A 20,482-nucleotide genomic window follows, 5' to 3' on the forward strand; every position below is an offset into this window, starting at 1 on the left:
GAAAAGATAGCGAAAGAAGCCAAAAACTTTAAGCCCTTTTTTAGATATATAAAAGGAAAGAAACCAGCAAGAGAGGCAGTGGGCCCTCTCGACGACCAAGGAAGGAAAGGGTCAATTAAAGAAGACAAATAGGTTGCCGATAGGTTAAATTCATTTTTTGCCTCTGTCTTCACAAATGAGGACACTGCAACAATACCAGAAACAGGGAGGATATTCACCGGAGGCATAGAGGAAAGCCTCGCAATAGTAAATGTGGAGTTGGACATGATATACTTTCAGATTGACAAACTAAAGAATGACAAATCCCCTGGACCGGACGGAATTCACCCGAGAGTATTAAAGGAACTTAAGGTGGAAATTGGGAAACTATTACAATCCTTAGCTAACATGTCAATTAGAACCGGGCAAATACCAGATAACTGGAGGATAGCAAATGTCATCCCAATTTTCAAGAAAGGATCAAGAAGTGAACCGGGAAACTACAGACCTGTGAGTCTCACATCGGTCCCTGGGAAGATAATTGAATCAATAATTAAAGATAACATTGTACAACATCTGGATGTTCACAACCTAATAAGAGCTAGTCAACACGGCTTCAGGAAAGGGAAGTCATGTTTGACAAATTTACTTCAATTCTTTGAGAAGGTGAACAAACACATGGATAGTGGACATCCAGTGGACATAATTTACTTGGACTTCCAGAAAGCATTTGACAAGGTCCCGCACGCAAGGCTTATGAGTAAATTACTAAGTCATGGAATAGGAGGAGAAGTGCACAGATGAATCGGCAAATGGTTAGAGAACAGAAGGCAGAGAGTAAGCATAAATGGGAAATTCTCGGACTGGGAGAAGGTGACTAGCGGCGTGCCCCAGGGCTCTGTTCTTGGGCCCATCTTATTCAATATTTTTATAAATGACCTGGAAGAGGAGACAACATGCAATATAATCAAGTTTGCAGATGATACAAAACTATGTCGGGTGGTTGGCTCTCAAAGGGACTGCGAGGATCTTCAGAAGGATCTGAACCAGCTGGAAAAGTGGGCGATAAAGTGGCAGATGAATTTTAACGCAGACAAATGCAAGGTAATGCATCTGGGAAAGAAAAACAAAGAACATGAATATAGGATATTGGGTGTGACATTAGCCAAATGCGAACAAGAAAGGGATTTGGGGGTACTGATAGATAGAACCCTAAAACCATTGGCTCAATGCATGGCGGCGGCGAGGAAAGCAAACAGGATGTTGGGCATGATTAAGAAGGGGATCATGAGTAGATCGGAAGACGTCATAATGCCACTTTACAGAGCAATGGTCAGACCACACTTAGAATACTGTGTCCAACACTGGTCCCCATACCTTAAGAAGGATATAACTCTGCTGGAGAATGTGCAGAGGCGAGCCACGAAACTTGTCAGAGGTATGGAGAATTTGAGCTACAAAGAACGCCTCAGAAAACTGGGACTGTTCACCCTTGAAAAGAGAAGACTGCGAGGAGATTTCATAGAAACTTTTAAAATATTAAAAGGATTTGATAAAATTGACCAGGAAGCAGCTTTACTGACATTTTCAGATTTGACACGGACAAGAGGTCATAGCCTGAAACTGAGCGGCAGCAGGTTCAGGACAAATGTAGGAAAGTTCTGTTTCACACAACGAGTGGTGGGTGCTTGGAATGCTCTCCCGGAGGAGGTTGTGGCAGAGACTACTGTTCTGGGTTTCAAGCGCAAGTTGGATTCACACCTTCTTGCAAATCATATCGGGGGATACGGGAAATCCGGGTCTTCAATAAGGAGAACCTAACTGGGCCTCCGTGTGTGCGGATCGCCGGACTAGATGGACCTAGGTCTGATCCAGCGAAGGCGTTTCTTATGTTCTTATGTTATCTCCTACTCCTCTACTTCTTCACACACGTTGTACTACCTTGGAGCTGGACATTTTTGTTTTCACCTATTCTTTCCACAAAACATTTCCTGTTTGTTGGATCCCCGGATTCATGACAGCCACCTTCCTAAGAACGCTCTGCTGTACAGTTCAATCTATTTACTGAATAATACCTGGTGTAGTCATTCACCTCTGTCCTCCATCACCATCAATGGGACAACCTACTCCACACCTCTGGTTACTAATGATTCTATGGACATTCCAGACTTTATTTCATATGCTGTGCATCCACTACCTCTTGGTATGAGGAACGAGACATTTATCACTTTTGAAAATGGACACATTGCATAAACTATAGAAAATTTGCTACGAGACACTCATGTCTCAGTTTGGGAACTTTTCTTTGAGTATTCGCCCACTGCAAACCCCATATTTAATGTTTTAATTCACCCTATCATTATCTGAATTATTGTACAAATTTTGCTATGTATTATTATGATTTTCCTTTGCTGTAAAGTGAAACACATGTACATTTCTTTACAACGCATATCATACAAAGTTCCTTCTAGCTTTTAAGGTAGTTATACATGTATTTCCAGTATCTTCTCTGACACTTGCTAATTTGGCTAATTTGGTTCTAATTTGATTTTAATTTGGCATGGCCTATTGCATTACTATGGTCAGACATAATATTATCCCATACTTGCATACTCTCTCATGACATCTTGGTACCTTTATGCCTGAGAAAGCTTCCTGCATCCCTTATGCATCGTTCATTCGCTCAACGATGGGTAAGATATAAGCATACTGGGGTCCCCGCCCAGATGACGGACTATACAACCTAAGACAGAGGTTTGAACTCATAATGGGAACTGTTTATCTTCATAGCTTGGAGATTCTGCAGGACAGGGGACGTGCTGTTGGAGGTAAGCGAGGCATCTACGAAATGCAGACTGGCTGTTTATAGAAGGGTACCACAAGCTTGCCCTCATTTCAAAGAATAAAAATAAAAAAAGTATGGGAGATGTCAGCATAGCTATCGCTAGCATTCAGCATTTTCAGTTGGCATTACTAATGTCAGCGAAGGCCTATGGGAAATTATATCAATCTGACTCTGGCATGTGAATGCAGATAGACCCTGAGGGCAGGGAGACTGTTTTAAGTAGCCCTGATTAAATCATGATTAGCTAAAAGGTGTTAATGTCTGATTAAGAGGGTGCTTAGGACAATGGGTCCAGGTGCACAGATAACTAAAGTTAATCAGAAACTATTGTCAGAGACAGACTGGAAATATATATATGACTATAGCCTATTTTTCTCCTGTCTACGAAGGAGGGGGGAGATTTAACTTCTATTGAAGCTCAATAGATTCTGTTTTTTAGAATAAGTTTCCAAACTATAAAAGCCCTCTCGCAGCATCACCCCCCTCTCTTGGCTCTTGGCACTCTGGTCCTCTCTTCTATCTCTTGAGCTCTCTCTCTGTCTATCCTTCTCTTTATCTATGGAACACGAAGCTTGGACCATCACCCCATCCCCCTTTTCTCTCTCTCTGCCTTTCCCTGGAACTTCAGGCTTCTATGTCTCTCTTTTCCTCTGAACTCTGTAAGGCAGGGAAACTGCGTTGCTCTCTCATTAATTGTAATGCTTATAAATATTGCTTTTCTGTAAGCCTATTTCTATAATATATTCTTTATGCAATCACCTCTGGCTGTGCCTTTTTGATTCTACTTCCTGGTGAATGTTCAATGAGGGAACTGAACCTGGGACCTGGCGTTTGTAAGAGCGCCTCTAATATAACCTCACCAACCATACATTGTGGGGGCCTCTAACAAACCTTACAACTTTAATCACAAAAAAAACCAAACAACTACTCAGTACGGGACACCGGGCAATACTACTGCAATTTAACATTTCAACTGCCTTTGACTCCGTGGATCATCACCTTCTACTAAGAAAACTGTTAGAAATCGGTATAACTAGAACAGTGCTAAAATGGTTCTCCGACTTCCTACAAAACAGAGAATACATTGTCAAAAAAAAAAATGAAAAGCCTTCTGTGGGGTGCCTCAAGGCTCTCCACTTTCCCCCATCCTGTTTAACCTCTTCATGAGCTTCCTCGGAAACATCAGATTTGACGATGAAAGTATAATTTCCTACACAGATGACATTCTGCTCCTCATCACCATAACCAACAGCCAATCAGATGTCACCAACAAAATCTCAATCAATATTGAAAAAATCCAAAATTGGGCAACAATCAACAAGCTAAACAATCAAACAATCAACAAGCTAAACAATCAAACAAGCTAAACAATCAAACAATCAACAAGCTAAACCAAACCAAAACCAAAGTCCTATACTTCCACACAGTCCAACAGACAGCACCGACAAGCATCACTCTCCATTTGGGCCACACCCTAGCTGTCGATAAAACCTCCAAAATCCTAGGCTGCATTCTTGATTCCATACTAACGATGGAAGCTCAAATCTCTAATATTCGGAAAAAGTCCCTCTTTACCATGAGACAACTAAGACTCATCAGACCATACTTTCATCAATACCACTTTGCTCTGATTGAACAGTTGATGATCTTACCACAGCTGGACTACTATAACTCTGCTTACATGGGAATCAACAGCGCACTGACCCATAAAATGCAACTCATACAAAACACAGCTATAAGACTAATTTTCTACCTGAAAAAATATGACTCGATATCAGCCTTCATCAGGCAACTACACTGGTTACCCATCCCATCACGAATAAAATTTAAAAAACTTCATGCACTTTATACCAAATAATTCACGGAAACTCAGCAGCTCCACTTATCCAACTCTTCTCAAAGGCATGGTCTACCTCCCACAGAACCCTTAACAGGATACTACTAAACTTTCCCTCAACAAAGAATCTCCAATACAAGCAAATTTTTCACTCCATGCTTACCTTCCTAGGAGTGAAAACTTGAAATGACCTTACTGAAACGACCCGGGCGACAGGATGCTTCGTAGAAGGAATTATGGACAACTACTCAGACACGGGAGGGGTCGACCACAAAGCAAATGAGGAAGACAACACAGCAGCAGAAAAGGATACCATGGAAGAAACAGTAGATACTGCTAAGCTTAAAAGTCCAAGAAGGTAACACAAAGGGAACTCAAATGTATGTATACAAATGCTAGAAGTTTGGGAAACAAAATGGGAGAGTTAGAAGCAATAGCAAAAAACGACGAACTGGAAATCATTGGCATAACAGAAACATGGTGGAATGACGAAAACAAATGGGACACAGTACTACAGGGATACAAACTGTACAAAAAAGATAGAGTGGGGCAGAAAGGTGGAGGTATTGCCCTATATGTTCGGGAAGGATTAGAATCCGTGAGAGAGACTATGGTGGAAGAGAAAGAGAAGCTGGAATCCCTCTGGATCAGGATTCACAGACACAACGATGCTGACATAAAGACTGGCCTTTACTACTGACCGCTGGGACAGAGGGAGGAGACAGACTCGGAAATGATAGAGGAAATTAAACAAGAATGTAAGACAGGTAATGTCATAATCTTGGGGGATTTCAATTTCCTGGGGATAGACTGGGACCTGGGAACCTCCAACTGTGGCAAGGAGGCAAAGTTCCTGGAAGTGCTAGGGGACTGCTTCCTGGAACAGATGGTAGGAGAGCCGACGAGAGGAAACATCACCTTGGACTTGGTCCTAAATGGCATTACGGGTCTGGCAAAGGAAGTAGAAGTCACTGTCCCGCTGGGGATGAGCGATCACAACATGAGCAACTTCAAACTTGATGTTGGGAAAGGTACCAAAACCTCAACCACGACTTTAAACTTTAAAAAGGGAAGATACAACAGCATGAGAGCCATGGTGAAAAAACGGATCAAGAAAAAGATGGGCAAAGTCATAATGGTGGAACAGGCATGGTCCCTACTGAAAAATACTATCACGGAAGCACAAAGCCTCTACATTCCGCAGATGTCCAAAGTAAAGAAAACCAAAGGCAAAAGAGAGCCGGCGTGGCTTACCAAAGAGGTGAAGGAAGCCATAAATGAAAAGGAGGACTCCTTTAAGACGTGGAAACGCACGAAAACATCCGAAGCTTGGAACAAACATAGAGATGATCAGAAAAAATGTCACAAGGTAGTGAGGGTTGCCAAAAAGGTCTACGAGGAGAAAATAGCGCAAGAGGTCAAAAATTTCAAGCCCTTTTTTAGATACGTAAAAGTGAAAAAACCCGCACGGGAGGCAGTGGGACCGCTGGATGACCTGGGAGGAAAAGGGTGCGTCAAGGATGACAAACAAATTGCAGACAGACTGAATTCCTTCTTTGCGTCTGTCTTTACAAAGGAAGACACCGCAGCAATACCTGACACAGTGAAAGTGTTCAAGGGAGTCGTATAGGACAGCCTCACCATAGTAGAAGTGGACTTGGACCAGATTTACCACCAGATCGACAAACTTAAAAGTGATAAATCTCCTGGACCGGACGGAATTCATCCGAGAGTACTAAAAGAACTGAAATATGAAATCGGAGAACTATTGCAAAACCTTGACAATCTGTCAATCAAAACAGGACAGACACCGGACGCCTGGAAGATAGCGAAAGTCACGCCAATATTTAAAAAATGATCGAGAGGAGTGCCAGGCAACTACAGACCTGTAAGTCTCACGTCTGTCCCTGGAAAGATGGTTGAGGCGCTGATCAAAGATAGCATAGTCCGGCACCTAGACGCACACGACCTGATGAGAGCCAGTCATCATGGCTTCAGGAAAGGGAAATCATGTTTAACGAACCTACTTCAATTTTTTGAGACAGTGAACAGACAAATTGATAGTGGAGAACCAGTGGATATTGTATACTTGGACTTTCAGAAAGCGTTCAACAAGGTTCCACATGTAAGACTTCTCAGGAAATTACAAGGCCATGGAATAGAGGGAGATATACTAAGATAGATAGGCAAATGGCTAGAGAACAGAAAACAGAGAGTGGGCATAAATGGGAAAAAGTGACTAGCGGTGTACTCCAGGGCTCGGTACTTGGACCCATCTTATTTAATATTTTCATAAATGACTTGGAAGAAGGAACATCCAGTGAAATCATCAAGTTTGCAGACAACACAAAGCTATGCCGAGCAATCAGATCGCAGAAGGACAGCGAGGAACTCTAGAGTGACTTGAATCAATTGGAGAAGTGGGCAGATAAATGGCAGATTAATTTTAATGTGGAAAAATGCAAAGTGATACATTTAGGCAGAAAAAATAAAGATCACAAGTATAGTATGTCAGGTGTAACTCTGGGAAAGACTGAACAGGAAAAGGACCTGGGTGTACTGATAGATAGGACCCTGAAACCGACGGCGCAATGTGCGACAGCAGTGAAGAAAGCAAACAGAATGCTAGGCATGATAAAGAAGGGAATTACGAGTAACATAAGAACATAAGCAATGCCTCCACTGGGTCAGACCCGAGGTCCATGTGCCCAGCAGTCCACTCACGCGGCGGCCCAACAGGTCCAGGACCTGTGCAGTAGCCCTCTATCTATACCCCTCTATCCCTTTTTCCAGCAGGAAACTGTCCAATCCTTTCTTGAACTCCAGTACCGTACTCTGTCCTATTACGTCCTCTGGAAGCACATTCCAGGTATCCACCACACGCTGGGTAAAGAAAAACTTCCTAGCATTCGTTCTGAATCCGTCTCCTTCCAACTTTTACGAATGCCCTCTTGTTCTTTTATGTTTTGAAAGTTTGAAGAATCTGTCCCTCTCTACTCTCTCTATGCCCTTCATGATCTTGTAGGTCTCTATCATGTCTCCTCTGAGTCTCCGCTTTTCCAGGGAGAAGAGCCCCAGTCTCTCCAATCTTTCAGTGTATGAAAGGTTTTCCATGCCCTTAATCATTCGTGTCGCTCTCCTCTGGACCCTCTCAAGTATTGCCATATCCTTCTTAAGGTACGGTGACCAATACTGAATACAGTACTACAGCTGCGGGCGCACCATTGCCCAATACAACGGCAGGATGACTTCTCTCGTTCTGGTCGTAATACCCTTCTTAATAATACCCAACATTCTGTTTGCCTTCTTCGCGGCTGCTGCGCATTGTGCTGTTGACTTCATTGTTGTGTCCACCAGTACACCCAAATCTCTTTCAAGGTTACTTCCCTCTAATACTAATCCCCACATTTGGTAGCTGAACATCGGGTTCTTTCTCCCTATATGCATGACCTTGCATTTCCCTACATTGAAGTCCATCTGCCATTTATTTGCTCACTCCTCCAGTTTGTTTAGGTCCCTTTGTAGGTCCTTACACTCTTCTAGTTTTCAAGGATAGGTTGCAAACTCATTGGAGTATTCCCGCTATCTCATTTCTTAGTTCTTTTAGTACCCTAGGGTGGATACCGTCCGGGCCGAGTAGATTAGAGAAAGTTATAATACCGCTCTACAGAGCCATAGTCAGACTGCACCTGGAATACTGCGTCCAGCATTGGTCTCCATACCTAAAGAAGGCTATAAAACTGCTAGAGAGGGTGCAGAGACAAGCAACGAAGCTAGTGAAAGATATGGAGAACTTGGACTACAAGGAACAACTTAGGAGACTGGGGTTGTTCTCCCTTGAGAAGAGGAGACTGCGAGGGGATCTGATCGAGACTTTCAAAATACTGAAAGGATTCGACAAAATGGAGCAGGGCAAGCAGTTATTTACAATGTCCAGTGTGACACGGACAAGAGGACATAGACTGAAGCTGAGGGGGGACAGGTCCAAGACGAATATCAGGAAGTTCTGTTTCACGCAGCGAGTGGTGGACACCTGGAATGCTCTCCCAGAGAAAGTAATTGCAGAATCCACCATTCTAGGATTTAAAGGTAAACTAGATGCACATCTCCCTTGAGAAGCATACAGTGATATGGGGACCAAAACTATGCCAGGGTACACCTGGAGGGGCCTCCGCATGTGTAGATCACCGGACTTAATGGACCCAGGGTCTGATCCGGAGATGGCAATTCTTATGTTCTTATGGGTGTGCAAAACATCGATCGCGATCTACCAGTCGATCCCAAAGGCATCGTCGGTAGATCGCAGAGCCAGTGTTCCCCTAGCATTCCCCCAGTCACTTTCACACCTTTAAAGTACTATACTGTAATTACGGCAGCTTGCAGAGCGAACGTAGCAGGCTGCCGTCAGCCTCTGTAGCACGTTCTCTCTGCCGCGGTCCCGCCCCCGACATATGAGAAGGTGCAGGACCGCGGCAGAGGAAAGTGCTACAGAAGCCGACGGCAGCCTGCTACGTTCGCTCTGCAGGCTGCCGTAATTAACTTTCAACTGTGGTAGGCCCAGAGGGAAGAATGTGAGGTGAGAACTGACCTGACAGTCACTGTGTGCAGGGAAGCAGCGGAGGTAAGGCTCCGCATGTCGGGGTAAAATTGTGCCTGTCGCAAGGACCCCAGTGGGAGGAGGGATTGCCTTAGAAACGCTGGATCAGGGGAGGGGGGGGGGAGAAGAGACAAAAGAAGCAACCAACCTATACATAAAAACTGTGAGCAAACGGCAAAGAAAAAAATAGACCGAAGTGGTTCTCAGTGGAGATCTCAGAACTAGTAAAGCAAAAGAAAAAAGCATTCGTAACCTACAAACAATCGCTTTGGCCAGAAGCTAAAGAAAACTATCTGGCGAAATCTAGAAATGTTAAAACGGCAGTCAGGGAAGCCAAACTCCGGATGGAAGAAAATTTAGCAAGACAAGTTAAAAAGGGGGATAAATCCTTTTTTAAGTACGTTAGCGACAGGGAGAAGAACTCAAGCGGTGTTGTGCACCTAAAGAAACCTGACGGCAATTTCATAGACTCGGACGCGGACAAAGCAGAACTACTCAATAACTACTTCTGCTCAGTCTTCACCTGCGAAGCGCCAGGATCCGGACCTCAGCCACAGACAAAGGGGTGCTCGGAGGACCCATTCCGGGACTTTGCATTTACCGCGGGCAATGTCTACCACGAACTATCAAAGTTAAAGGTGAACAAAGCCATGGTCCCGGATAATCTACACCCCAGAGTACTTCGGGAATTGAAAGATGTTCTGGCAGAACCATTGGCTGAGCTTTTTAATCTTTCTCTAACCAAGGGAAAAGTTCCCTTGGACTGGAAAACTGCCAATGTTATCCCGCTCCACAAAAAGGGATGCAGGTCAGAGGCCGAAAATTACAGGCCAGTGAGTCTCACATCAATAGTATGTAAACTTATGGAAACTGTTGATCAAAAACAGATTGGACACGATTTTGGATGACGAAGGACTAAGGGATCCCCACCAGCATGGCTTTACGAAGGGAAGGTCTTGTCAATCCAATCTGATACTCTTCTTCGACTGGGTAACAAAGAAACTGGATATGGGAGAGCCCCTGGACATTGTGTATTTAGACTTCAGTAAGGCTTTTGATAGTGTCCCACACCTTAGGTTACTGAACAAGATGAACGCGATGGGCCTAGGAGAAACACTGACTGCATGGGCAGAAGACTGGCTTAGCGGTAGACTTCAAAGGGTAATGGTAAACGGTATTCCCTCAAAAACGTCGGAAGTGACCGGTGGAGTATCGCAGGGCTCGGTCTTGGGCCCGATACTATTCAATATCTTTGTAAGAGATCTGCCTCAGGGATTTCAAGGTAAAATTACATTATTCGCCGATGATGCATAAACTATGCAACATTGTGGGCAGTGCAGCAGAACCTGATAGCATAACCATGCCTGGCACTATGGAGCAGGACCTACTTTTACTAGAACAATGGTCCAGTACTTGGCAACTGAATTTTAATGCCAAAAAATGTAAGGCAATGCATCTTGGTAGCAGAAATCCATGCAGAACATACACCCTGAATGGTGAAAACCTAACCAGAACTGCAGCAGAACGGGACTTGGGAGTAATCATCCGGGAAAATATGAAAGCTGCAAATCAGGTGGAGAAAGCTACAGCAAAAGCTAGACAAATGCTGGGCTGCATCAGAAGGAGCTTTATCAGTCGAAAGCCTGAAGTTATACTGCCGTTGTACAGATCAATGGTGAGACCTTACCTGGAGTACTGTGTTCAGTTTTGGAGGCCACATTATCAAAAGGATGTGAAGAGAATGGAGTCGATTCAGCGAATGGCCACTAACATGGTCTCAGGACTAAAAAATCTCCCATATGAAGAACGTTTGAGCAGGCTGCGCTTATATTCTCTTGAAGAGCGCAGAGAAAGGGGGGACGTGATAGAAACAATCAAATACATCATGGGCACATTGATGTGGAGGAAGAAATCTTTTGTCTTACGGGTCCCACGGCGACAAGAGGGCATCGGCTAAAACTCAGGGGGGGGAAGATTTCATGGGGACACCAGGAAGTATTTCTTCACCGAAAGGGTAATTGATCGATGGAATCTCCCACATCAGGTAGTCGAGGCCAGTACCACGCTCGACTTCAAGGGACGATGGGACAGACAGGTGGGGTCGCTCCAGAGGAATGCTTAAAAGATGGATTCTCGAAGGAGGGAGGGTTCTTGAATGGGCAGACTTGGGCCGTCGGCCCTTTTCTGCTGTCATACTCTATGTTTCTATGTAACCTTGAGGAGGGGGTGGGAAAGCAGCCTTGAACCAAAAGGGAGGGGGAAGACAAGGCAGATCCTGGACTACTAGAGGGGTTAGAGAGGGAAACACTCTGAACTGAGGACAGAGAGATGCCAGGCCCTGGGAAGGGGGAAGTCGAAGAGAGTGAAAGAGACAAAGACCCGGACCAAAGGTGGGAGGGCTCAAAATGTTAGCAGAAGGAAGATAGAGAGAGGGAGAAACCTGAAACAAAGGGGAGGCAGAAGAGAGGGGGGGGCAGATGTTGGACTATGGGAGGTGCAGACAGAAGAGACAGAAGGGGGACAGACCCTGAGGAAGAACAGAGAGATGCAAGATCAGAACAGAGGAGGGAGACATGTTGCCAATAGGGGTGGAGGAGAAAGGAAGAAAAGCTGGACTCATAGAAGGACAGAGAGAGATGTTGGTTGGGGAATGGAACGAGGTCCGGAAGACAGAAGAGGTGCACTCGGTTTTGTTTATACAGGAGGAACAAAATTGTGGGAGGTTTGCCCTTTTCCCACTGAGATAGTAAATATCATCGAGGTTCAGTGAATAGGTGAATCACAGGTTCTAGGTGAGTGATTAAGCACACAGCACATAAAATGCCTTGCAAATCTAGATAGTGGGAGTTTACCTTTGGAGACAGGAAGGAAGATAACGCCACACAATAGTCCAGGGTAGGGCAAGGCACTGTCTTGCCTAGAACTTAAAGAAGCTGAATTTGAAAGCTTATTAAATTGGATATAGCTTATGTGAATAAAGTTTGGCAAGAAGCCACAGTATTCAAAGGGTCCCAAGATTTGTGGAGACTATTCAGCTTCTATATTTTGGTGGAATTCAGAAGGAAAGTGTGCCATGCAGGGCTGGATTACAGGGTATGCCCAGTAGGCACGTGCCTAGGGCCCGAAATGATAAGGGGGGGCCCGCTGAAGGAGACCATTCAAAAAAAAAATTTTTAAACAGCAACGGGCCCCCACCCAGCATTGATCTGCAACACCGGGCCCCACAATTGCTCTCTCTCTCCTGCCGCTACCGAAGCCTGTAAACAAATTTAACACACACCACAGACTTTCCAGCCGGGCATGCAAAATGCCACCTTTCTTAGGTGGCAAGCACAAGGTCTACAATATATTTTTCACCTGTTTTCGGAGGAGGGGAGCCTGGTCACATTTGCCGAGCTGCAACGAACTTTTGACCTACAGGCTAATGATCTCTTTGTCTATTAACAGATCCGTCACTATGTTCAGTCCCTCCCAGTGGCTGCCCTTACTGAAGTCTGCAGGGAGGCGCTTTCGGAACTCTTCAGCCTTTCAGCCCAACAGAGGATTTCTCTATGATTTCATATTGTGGGGATCCGGGATTGCCAACCAAGTACGAATCTGGATATATTAGCGACAGCGTGGGCTGAGGACTTGCATTGCCAGTTGACTGCTCAACAGTTACAACGGGTCTTGAAGAACATTCAGAAGGTGTCACCCAATATTACTCACTGGGAAATGCAATTGAAAATTGTTCTTAGACTTTACATTCCACCAGAACGTGCAGCCCAGATGGGGATTACTGTGTCGCATTCTTGCCCGAAATGCAATCAGGCTCACGCATCTTTGAGTCACATGTTTTGGGCCTGCCCCGCAATCCAAAAGTTTTGGAGACATCTTGGCCTATATACCACATCGCTTTGGGGAAGGCGATGGCTTCCGCAACCGAGGGCGTTATTTGGATTTTATAATATAGCCTCGCCCAAACCCAGGGGAATGTCAGCATTTATCTCCAGAGCCCTTTTGATGGGAAAAAAAACATCCTCACCAACTGGCTCTCCCGTGATCCCCCGTCCCTAATGATAGTGCACGCAACACTGGAGAGACGCATGGTAGGAGACTTGACTCTTGGCCCGGGTCGCAAATTTTGTCAGGTGTGGGAGCATTTCTGGCAGGACCTCACACCGCGTCCTCGCAGAAGATTTTTGAATCTTTAAGATTTTATTCCCACTCTCAGCTGTTGGACTGGCCATAGATTCTTGGGGAGGGGGGGAAGGGAGGGGAACTGATTATATTGTTGAAAATGTTATTTCCTGAATGGTACTACTGTTTGTATTTGCTTCTTACTGCTGGAATAATAAAAATCATTTAAACATAACACACACCGCGGGGCTATAACAGTGCATGAGATGCTGCCAGATTCCCTCCTCCTCCATCAACAAAATGGGAAGTTACGTCATGAGGGAGGAAGAAGCCATCAGTGGCACGTGCACTGTTAGAGCCCCGGTGGCGTGTGTTAAATTTGTTTAGTCTTTCTGCAGCGGTGGGAGAGAGAGAGAGAGCAATAAATTCAGGCCTGGGGAGGGGAAGATGCTAGATGGAAGGGTAGTCAGGAAGAAAAAGAAATATGGTATGTTGGAGCAGGAGATGAGAGGGAGAGAGAGAAGGGGAAATGTTGGACATGGGTGGGAGGGGGGCTGGATCATAGGGTGGCAGGGGGAGAGAACAGCAGGAAAGAGAGCACAAACAATCCTGGACCCTGAGGGGGAGGGAAGAGAGACGTGGTGAGATGAATGATTATAGGGAGAGGAACAGGAGGGAAGAGAGATGGTATAGGAAGATAGTGAAGGAAAAAGGACAGGGAGATGTCAGACCATGAGAGACAGAGAGGAGATGCTGGGCTTCAAGAATGGAGGGAGGGGATATGTTGGAAATTGTGAAATCATGGGAGAGACCAAGGGATGTGGTGGCAAGGAGATGAATGAGAGGAAGATAGCCTCTAGCCCCTCACCGCTGCTTCTGCTTTCCCACATGCGCCTGACGCTGATGACGCAAGTTCTCCCCTATTCCATCATCTGTCCCCTTCTCTCTCTCCCTTCCACCCCAGGCAATTCACTGAGGGGGCAGGATAAAGTAATGGAATTGCCTGGGGTGGAGAGAGAGAGAAGGGGCAGATGATGGAAGTGGGGAGAAGAGAGAGAGAGAAGGGAAGTGGGGAGAATTTGTGCCATCAGCTTCAGGCGCATGTGGGAAAGCAGAAGCAGCGGTGAGAAGGTGAGGGGCTAGAAGCTATCTTCCTCTCATTCATCTCCTTGCCACCACATCCCTTGGTCTTTCCCATGATTTCACAATTTCCAGCATTTCCCCTCCCTCCATTCCAGCTTCAAGCATATATGGGAAAGCAGCAGCAGTGGTGAGAAAGTGAGGGGCCCTCACCTCCTCACTACTGCTGCTGCTTTCCAACATGCTCCCTGCGCTAAAAAACGCTATTGCGGTTTAGTAAAAGGGGGCCATAGTGCAAAATATAAACAGCAGATAAAAATTCTCAAAACTGACACATTTTGATCACTAAATTGAAAATAAAATCTTTTTTCCTACCTTTGTTTGATAATTTCATCAGTCTCTGATTGCACTTTATTCTTCTGACTGCATCCAATATTTCTTCCCTTCTTTCAGCTCCTCTGTATGCTTCCTCTCCTCCAGACCTCATTCCCTCCCCAAACTTTTTCTTTATTTCACCCTGCCCCCTTGTTATTCTCTCCATCCCCCTTTCTCTATGTTTGTCTTTCTCTCTCTCTCTCCATGCCCCATTTCTTTCTTCCTGCCCCTTCTTTCATTCTCTCTCCATGCCCCCTTTCTTTCTGTGTCTGTCTTTCTCTCTCTCTCCGTGCCCCATTTCTCTTTCTTTCATCCTGCTCCCTTTTTTCTTTCTCTCTCCATGCCCCCTTTCTTTCTGTATGTCTGTTTTTCTCTCTCTCTCTCTGTGCCCCATTTCTTTCTTTCTTTTACCCCGCCCCCTACCTTTCTCTCTCCATGCCCCCTTTCTTTCTCTATGTCTGTCCTCTCTCTCCGTGCCCCATTTCTTTCTTTCTTTCACCCTGCCCCCTTCTTTCTTTCTCTCTCCATGCCCCCTTTCTTTCTGTCTGTCTGTCTTTCTCTCTCTCCATGCCCCATTTTTTTTATTTCTTTCTTTGTTTCACCCTGCCTCCTTTCTTTCTTTCTGGCTCCCTGTCTCCACCTTTCTTTCTTTCTCCCTGCCCTCCCCATGTCACCGCCATTGGGAAACATGCTGCTGCCACTGCCGCCAGGGAAAGGCTGCCACTGCCGCCATTGGGAACAGGCCGGCGCCAAGTTCTACCTCCCTGCTTTTCTTCCCTGCGGGGCCGACCAACTCTCGCCACCCGACGTCAACTCTATCGTCGGAGAGGACGTTCCGGGCCAGCCAGGCAGCGATTGGCTGGCCCAGAACGTCCTCTCCGATGTCAGAATTGACTTCGGATGGCAAGAGTTGGTCGGCCCCGCGGGGAAGAAAAGCAGGGAGGGAGAACTCGGCGCCGGCTTGTTCCCGATGGTGGCAGTGGTAGCCTTTCCCCAGCGGCAGCCTATTCCCCGGTGGATGGACAGCTGTGCACCCCCTTGGGGCGTGCACCCGGGGCGGACTGCCCCCCCCCAAGGTACGCCACTGCCGCGTGAGCGGACTGCTGGGCAAGATGGACCACTGGTCTGACCCAGAGCAGAAGTTCTTATAAATCTGAGGATAATTGACACCCCCCACCCCATAATCCAGTCCACACGAATGAGAGCTTTTTTGGTGCAGAGCCTCTCCTTTTCTTCTCAACACCCTTGTGAAATCTCTCTGAGGATCCCAGGCAGTTAAACTCTAACTCTGTAACCTTAATGTTAACAAACTAAACCATCTAAGTTCTTTGAACAAGCTTCTTTAATAACTTAAAGAAAAAAATAAACACAATTCTGCTGTGCATGCTGTTGCTACTGGCAAGCAAGGTAATGTTTAGAGGGCCAGGGAGGAAGAGAGAAAAGGGAGCAATGCCGGACTTGAGGCTGGAGAGAGAAGGAGAGATCGATGAAGTCACCCCTGCACCCAAAGGTTAAGCTAAGTTGGCCCAGGGCACCAAAACCCTTTGAGCCAGCCCTGCATAAAACTGAACTGGCATGCCTACTTTTAGGCAACCAATCTAATCAAACTAGTGGAAACTAAATATACTGCCCAAACTCAAATAAGCATAACAAAAGATTAGGTTCTTAACTCTGGTAATCTTCTTTCTTGTACATCCAAACTTTATTCCTGGACCAGTGGGTTAGTTTCCTCCACCTGCCAGGGTCTGTAGGAAGCCTCAAAACCTCAGAGGCTTTTACCCCCTCTATTACATACCTCCTCTCTGAGCATGCTCACCAATCAGTCTGAAAGCAGCCAGGAACATCTGTAGAGGATAAGAACAAGAGAGAGAGAGGGGTACAGGGACACTCCCTGACAAGTAAGTATATTCTGCTCACAATTATAAATGCAAAACAGCAACAAGGGAACCTAATCAAATCAGGATAACAAACATCAGTAACATAAATGACAATAACAGTGCTAGAAGTAGAAAATTGCACTGACAGAAGAGGGCGCCCTAACTGGGGACCCCCCAAACTGAATGCTAACCCCATTCTGATGGCATTCTAATAATAACTGGACAGAAATGCAGCTTACCAGTATTTGTAAAGGCAGTCACTCGGCGAATCAGCAAGTATAGGGTGGGTTCCCGAAATAAGGTATGGATTTACAAGAAAGAAGATTAGTAGAGGTAAGAACCTAATCTTTCGTTCTTGTACAATTCCACTTTATTTCTTGAACACAATTTTAATTAATGTATTTGAAATCTATCAATACCCCATTGTTGATTTTTTGCAAATTCTCATCAGAAAATTAATCCAATTGGCGCATTTCCACACAATTCTTCCGCAGGCCGGATGTAACCTGCGGGGCCATACTTTGGAGAACCCTAGTTTACACCATTATTTCTGTTATTATGCTTCAGTTTAAATACTGCAAAGCAAAACCTAACCTAGGTCTCCTTTTACAAAACCACTTTAGCAGCTACTTCTGCGGTAAATCGCTCCCCAACACCTACAAAGATTTAATGGGCATCAGAGTGTTTGCCATGCAACAGCTACTACTTTGTAAAAAGGTTGGGAAGGGACGCTAGTGTACTGTTATTTCAGTGATAAACTGTTAGCCATGTGTATGGTAACATTCTCCATACACTTGCTTGACCCCATTTGATCATGATTGGCATGTTTTTGTTATCTTTTATGCAGTTTGCTTTATACCTTAATCACCATGGACCCCTGAGGAAGGCATGTTATCCGAAACACGGACCGTGTCGGGTCCCTTGGTTGGCTATAAGGTTGTATATGTTACTGCATTTATTAATAAACAACGCCTGCATCTTGTACATTATCTGCAGTCTGTCTGTTGTTTTCTGCTTGCTGTTGTTTACTGCAGACTACTTTGGATTTTCTTTCTCCCTTTTGAACATTCTCCATGCCAATTCCTCCCACTGTAAGCCTGTGCTCATATACCCTGCAAAAAATCTGCACAATTTGTTCTAGATGTTTTTGTATTTTACTGATATACTGTATTATCATGATGATGTATTTGACTATTGCATTTTGTTGTAAACCTCTTACGATTGAACTTTTGTTTGAGAAAGGGAAATAGAAGATAACAGTATAGCAGAGTATGTTAATATTTATTCAGATTTATTAACCACCTCTTTGAAGAGATTTATGCAAGAGGATATAGAGCAGGTTGTGCAGAATATGGCTGCAGATGTTAAACAAGGAAAATAAGTCATTTATTCATCAAGTGACTTGAGTTACAAGGAAACGGTGTAAACATATCCACTTAGGGAGGAGCAGGCTTCCTCAGCATAAACAGTAGAGTAGGAGGCATCAGCAATGGCAATGTCAGCATAAACCAGCATAAGAGAAATGTCAAACCATACCACTGAGAACAGTCTAGTTCAGGAGAGAGCATGGGATCAGAAAGAAAACAAAAATAAGTTCCGGCTTTAATCCATTCCTATTTTTCTCCCTGTTCTCCTCAAAATCAAAGCAGTTGGGGGGGATAATGAAAGTTAATGGAGGAGGTAGACCAGAGAAAGGGAAATGAGTGACAATAGACAGCAAAAGAAATCAAAGGAAGTGGTGAAAAAGAGGATGGGACAGCATTATGACCTACTCCCAAGGAGAATTCTGCAAAACAGCACACATTTTAAAATTCTGCACCTTTGATTTGCGTTTCTGCAGAATTTTGAAGAATTAAAAAGTATTGTATATGGAATTTACTCTCCCAGAGTACAAAATGAGGAGTTACCAAGTCATTTGATCATGCAGTAACATGTCAGTTCCTGCTCAATCATCTTAAATCTCTTGCTCAATAGCTTATAAAACTTTAGAGCTTAAGCCTTAAGAGGGAAACTTCCCCAAATGCCACATATAAATGAAAACTATCCTGTTTTATTGATTATACTCTACATCTGTTAGCATATCTTTATGTTTCATGAAAACTAATGGGATAGAAGTTCAGTTCAAATGTGAGGTCTGATCAGAAAGAAAGAAGTTATGAAGATTACACAGAAAAATAGGCTAGAAGAGAAACAAGCATTATATATCTTGGAACTTTTCCTGATCACAGTTCAGCAGTATAAACACTACTCCCCCAGATATAAAACGTGGCTTTTTATTTCGTTACTAAAATACCTATGTATGCAAAATAGTCTACGCCTTTATGAAACTACACAACAGTATCTTTCAAAAAAAAATTTGGATTATGATATGGTGACAGGAAGAGGCAGCACCAGTAAGCAGTCAAGAGAACAATAAGAACATGCCAAAAACACGAGTAACATGCTTAGAAAAATTTAAGCTATAAAACAATAAAATAATAAGTTTTGCAACCTTCTCAATCCTAACAACTCCACAAAATCAACAACAAAATATAGCTGCTCGACTCTATAGTGAAGATCAAATAATAAAGAAGAGTTGCAAATACGCCAGAAGATTTTTTGAAGGCACATTAGCCCTGACCAAACTTTTATGCCGCTCTCCGATGCGCGGATCCAAAAACGCCAATAAGCAGATATGGCACTGCACCGATACATACCCTCCAATAATCTTGCAACACTGCTTAGGAGAGAATATAAAATTAAGCAGTTTATTTTTACCTTGAAATCACAATGAACCAAAATTTGCACGCCTTTCTCACTTTTGCCTTCTACACCCAGACTCCAGTTCTTCAAGAGAAAAATCAAAGCGAATACTATTCAACCCACAGACGCTTCTAAACGGAAACGTCACAGCCTGTAGACCAACCACCGTTACTTCCGGTTCTGGAGTGTCTACTATTGCGCATGCTCCTTGCTAGCCTTACGTGTAAGGCTCAGGTTGTTAAAGGGGTGTTGTATTGTGTGGTTTTGCAAGTTGGATGGGTTTCCAGCCAAATTGAACTATTTTTGAATACCGAAGGCGGGAAGCTTCTGGCGTTTGCGAGTTGTAGATTTTGAGTGGTATTCTGCCTGGCTTTTGAGCATTTTAAGCTTCTTTCAATAGCTTTTCTTGTTGTATTCCAAACCTCTTGCTGGTGCTCCTATAGTGTTTTTCAGGTAGTTGCAGGTCATTTTCTTCTTTCTAGTAGACGATCGCTTTTCTTTTAACATATGAGGGCTGCAGTTAGCCGCCCAGAAGCGAGTTTGGAAGCAAGAGAACAAGGTGTAAGAACAAACTGGCTCATCTGTTAGTTGCTCTGTTCTTAACCCTTTCTCCAGTATCTGCTCTTTTTTTATTTAGTTAGTTTTCTATCCCGTTGTCCCCAAAGAGCTGAGAAAGGGTTACACATACATAATTAACAGGTTATAATTTGACATTATTACAGTACAAGTTTACAATACAAGGTTGTATCCCGATTTGATACAAAAAGGGGTCTAGTACCAACAAATATAAAGTTTCCAGGTTATAATTTGCCATAGTTATCCTTAACAGTGAATGGTTTTTTCAGTACCAGTTTTATCCTAACTAGACGCACACTACAAATCTAACACCAATATAGGCAGTCCCTGGGTTAAGAATGAATTCCAGTTTTTAAACAGTTCTTAAGCTGAATTTGTATGTAACTTTGATCCTGTGTAGTGCACAATCTAAAAAAGCAGTAAAGAACATTAAAGAAAAAGTTCTCAAAATAAAG

At 44.2% G+C, this 20,482-nt stretch overlaps 1 protein-coding gene across 1 annotated transcript in view; it reads right to left on the bottom strand.

Annotated features, from left to right (window-relative positions):
* Nucleotides 1–19,589, bottom strand: part of FARP2 (FERM, ARH/RhoGEF and pleckstrin domain protein 2) — an 818,436-nt gene extending 798,847 nt beyond the window's left edge. The window contains exon 1 of the mRNA XM_033957823.1: nt 19,467–19,589. The gene's annotated coding sequence lies outside the window, so the exon portion shown is untranslated. The remainder of the gene's footprint in view (nt 1–19,466) is intronic.
* Nucleotides 19,590–20,482: the final 893 nt, after the last annotated feature.

The sequence above is a fragment of the Geotrypetes seraphini genome, chromosome 9 (genome assembly GCF_902459505.1).
Source record: "Geotrypetes seraphini chromosome 9, aGeoSer1.1, whole genome shotgun sequence".
In the NCBI taxonomy this organism is placed as follows: domain Eukaryota; kingdom Metazoa; phylum Chordata; class Amphibia; order Gymnophiona; family Dermophiidae; genus Geotrypetes; species Geotrypetes seraphini.